Below are 4,567 nucleotides of genomic sequence, written 5' to 3'. Positions count from 1 at the left end.
CAAGTACATGGGATAGACTAGGCTTGGAGGGTCTTTTGTTATTCGTGTACTCTAACTTTATTTTCTCGTGGATCAATTTTGACTTGGAGGGTCACAAAAAGGTTTTTTGCCAAGTTTTTCAGTTTCCTCTTCGATAACATATCTCGATATTATCTTGTATTTGCATCTCTCTTCCCTATTCTTTAAACTTTCATTTTATTGTTAATAATGGATGAATATGGCTTAGGGTAGTGTTAATAGTTCTTTGCGCTTATTTACTCTTGTTCCGCACTTTATGGAGGAGTGTGATTAGATTTTGTTAGAGTAGAGTTAGTTAGATTGATATTTCCACATGATAAACATTAAGTTTATAGTACCATATAATGGGCTGCTTTGTCATCTTTTTTGATGATGAGCTTTAATACAATCTTTGCCTCAAATTCTCTCTTCTATAATTTTCTCTCTACTCTCAATCTGCCATTGTTACATAGCTTGAAGCTCATCTTTTCAGACAGAACCTCACTATCATTGATCAATCTTGTCATTAATACCTGGGAGTCCCCCACTAAAACAACTCAACTACAACCTATTTTGGAGGTAAAATGAAAGGGATATGTTATCTTGGAAAATATTATTTGCATCTTTTCTTTTTCTTATTCTTTATAGTTAAAGTTAACAGAAACCTTAAGTACATTGGTTCAAAATATATTTATAAATATCTTAAAACAATTACTCTGAGACACCCGTCATCAGGACCATTCTTTATTACTCATTCTCTTCAGCCTGTACACCAAAATATTTGCAACATGATTCTCAAACAAAATATATACAAGATAATCATCAACAATAGCATCATTGCTATTCAATTTGGCATCGTCTATTTCAAGATTGATCTAGAGTCGGTAAAAAGTGATAACCACTTTATGAACCCATTTTGACAACCATACAAAAGCAATTTTGTTTTCCCACGAATTCAGGTAAAATTTTTCACCTAAACTTTCACTCGCTTTTGACATATTCCAAAGATGCTAGCTACTAGAATATTATGAAAAACATGCAGCCAAGCTTTTAACTCGTTTTGACGTATTCTTCTAATGTCATAAATCTTTTGGAAAAATATTGCTTCCCAAAGGTCAGAGATCTAGTGCCTTCAAATTTGGACTGGTTTTTAGTGAAACCAAGACGCAGCGCTGGCTGGTTTTACATAACATAATTAATTAACATTCATTTGGCATTTTCAAAATGCAGTCCATGCTGTACATATCTTCCACCACCTTTCGTCTCTTTCAACTTGTATAAATAAATTCATTATCTTAGTCTTCTTGACTCCTAAATTAAAAGTCAAAAGTTTGGGCTTGGAATCTTCCTGGAATAATTAATGTACAACAGCACAAGTTATCCACAATTGTTCTATTTATTAATATTAATCAAGCATAAAAATAGAATACGTGCTTAATATCTTCTTTCTAAAATGTTCTTCCAAACAATTCTTTGATTTCCAACCAAAGAGCTTCAAATATTTATTAGCTTAAAATCTTACTCATGGAGCAATACTGGTATTTTAGTTATACTTGACTGGCTTTTGTTAGTTGACCCATGCTAATTAAGCATATCGTGAGCTCTTTCTATAGACACCCATTTCACTATTTTCACTTCTCCATATTAACTATATAACTTAGGCTATTTAAGACTTTAACTATCACCCAAAGAATTTTGTTTCCTTGAGAGAATATTTTTCAAGAATAAAATATCCTGGTAAATTAAAATCATATTTAGGTGTCTAGAATAATCTAAGGTTTAGTTTCTCAAGAACATCCCAGTTAGCTTAAATAGAAATTTCATTTCTGCGCAAGAGAAAGAAAATCAAAATATAATAGAGCATTAATTAGTAGAAATTTAGGCTCTTTATGATATTCATGAGATCCTGAGTTTGAAACTTCTCTCCAATATTTTGGGGCCACCCCTAGGAGATTCCTCTCTATAAGTGTGTATGGGATGGGAAACTACATAAACCTAATGAAATAATCAGATACTTGAAGAAGTCTAGATGCTTTTGTTTGAAAAAAAAAAAAAAAAAACTCATACTTTTCCTTTTCATTTTTTTTAAAAATGAAAATTTGCAACCACATGAAAGTTTTTAAAGGGGTATATTTTAAATGGAAAATTTAATTGATGCCCTAAGAACATTTGTTAAAAAATTATTTTTTTAAAAAAATTATGAGAAAAGAAAAAAGTAATTAGTTTTTTTTTTTAAGCTTTTTATATTTTCATGAATTTAGTATTTAAATTTAAAACTTTTTTTAAAATGGCCAATTAACAAATACCCTAATGACTTTTAGATCTAATGTTAAATCCCACTTGCTTGGAATGTAATTAATGAATGCCTTAATAATGACACGAATTACAAATTCTCAATGCTGTTTTCCCCAACTACATCATGGACCTAATCTTTTGTGGTCCTCAATTGTGAGGTCAATTGTTAGAGGTCATTTATTGGGGCCAAGCACTAATATATTGTTACTTGTTACTCCCTCCGTCCCACTTTTTTTGTCATTTATTCCATTTTGAGATGTCTCAAAATATTGTCCTATTTCTAAAAATAAAAGTCATTAATTTACTAATATTCCTATTATACTCCTATTAATTTATTAATTCAATTTTTTGATAAATTTTTTTAAAGGTAGTTTTGAAAACTTATACATTTTTAAAAGATGGACAAGAGAATAAATGATGTTCTCTTAAAAAATTTGACAAACAGGACAAAAAAAAATTGGACCAAGGGAATATTATATATTATAATAAGTTTGATTATTATTAGTATTACTATAAGTAAGTCACCTTTTAAAGCGGGATAACCATGAGCACGCTAGAGAAACTATAGCTTACATTTATTATTCAAAATCATGGAGTAGTGGAAATGTCAATTTTTGGTATTATTATAATAATAATATTATTATTTTTGTTATTATTATCTTTACCACGTGATGTCGTTATCACTATGATAGGTTTTTTTGGAATCTGCCTTGCTTCAATAAATTTGATTAGATTTATTTATTTTTTAAAATTTTTATAATTGAATTACGCTCAACAATCTGAAATTAAATTTTCTTTGTTCTAAATAACTCATTAATTCTAACTATTTTTCTTATTATAGACGAAAGTGTTCAGACTCCTTTAAGCATCTTGCTATTCTAAGTGTATTCATTCTCCCTATTTTACATGCAGTAGGTTATTACATTAAATGAATTCTATATTTTCACAAGAGTAGCTTAAAGATGCTGATAAGAGAATTTAAATTTAAAATGTAACTATTTTTTAAAACACAAAGAAAATGTTTTGTTTTTTTCCCTTTTTATTAGCGAGGATGTTTACATCTATTCAATTATTGACAACATGTGTAGTCCTCCGACACCAAGGAAAACATTTTAACTTTATGTGACTCGTGTAGTCGTGGAAATGGACTTGCCAATTGCGAAATATGAGCACATTGTGCATTTAGAAATATATTATTTACAATTTTTGCGATAGGTTTTTGTTTTTCTGACAAGAGTACTGTCCCCTGTTCGAGACGGCTTTAATAGACACAACAAAATGTGAAATCGTTTTCACCATATCTTGCTGACATTTGCGAGGGTGTCATGCTATTATACCAACAATATTAGGTAGAATGCATAACAAGAAGCAATAATTTGATTTGACATAGTGCCAACCCCTATCCAAAGTAAAGGACGATATTAGGTTTGTCAATGTCATTTAGTGGTAAGCAATTTTTTTTTTTTTTCAACAGAACCTAATCATGGCTTTATATCCTATGATTGTTAGTTACGTTTCCACAATTGCTAATTTGTTTCAGTACATGACTGAGACTGTGTAATCAGCTAAAGCATCTGTAAGTGCTTAGTGGTGCCTTAGTTTTTTTGTATTAATTTTCTTCTTTTAAAAGTATGATGGATTTGAATTTATGAAATCCGTTTTATGATGAAGATTCATCAAACCAAGATGTTACTTGAATTTTTTGTGTAAATAGAATTTAAATTTAGATCCCTTGTTCAAAGATAAAAAATTTTATCAATTAAATTAATTGAAAATTACATCTTATCTTATGTTTGTATTGCGGCCCATGTCATAGCCAGTGGCATAAAAGCATAACATGATTTTTTTTTTTTTTTGCTTAATTAAGTTAATAATTTACATACTTTGCCACAACTTTATTAATGTTGATCTTAGCACCAATCAATTAAAGTCTTGGATAAATCATATTTTTTGTCTTTGTATGTAAGTTCAATTTGATCCATCAAATTTAAAAAGTTTGAATTTGTTCCCTGAAATTAGAAAAGGGGAACTATCTCCATCTATTTTCTATTTAAATTACTAAAGCGAAATAGAGATGCCTCATATTTTATAGATCAAATTAGTCAAACCACATATTAAAAATTTATTTAGTACTCTTTGAAAGCAACATCTCCTCTCACACAAATGATAGTTCTTACTGTGAATCTAATTAACAAGACGCTTTTATACAAGAGAAGGATGCATTATTCATTGAATATTGAATAATTACTCTTTTTTATAAATTAAAATCAAATGA

This window comes from Quercus lobata, chromosome 3 (assembly GCF_001633185.2).
Source record: "Quercus lobata isolate SW786 chromosome 3, ValleyOak3.0 Primary Assembly, whole genome shotgun sequence".
Lineage (NCBI taxonomy): Eukaryota > Viridiplantae > Streptophyta > Magnoliopsida > Fagales > Fagaceae > Quercus > Quercus lobata.
The sequence above is the reverse complement of the archived record's forward strand: the minus strand, read 5'-3'. Positions refer to the sequence as shown.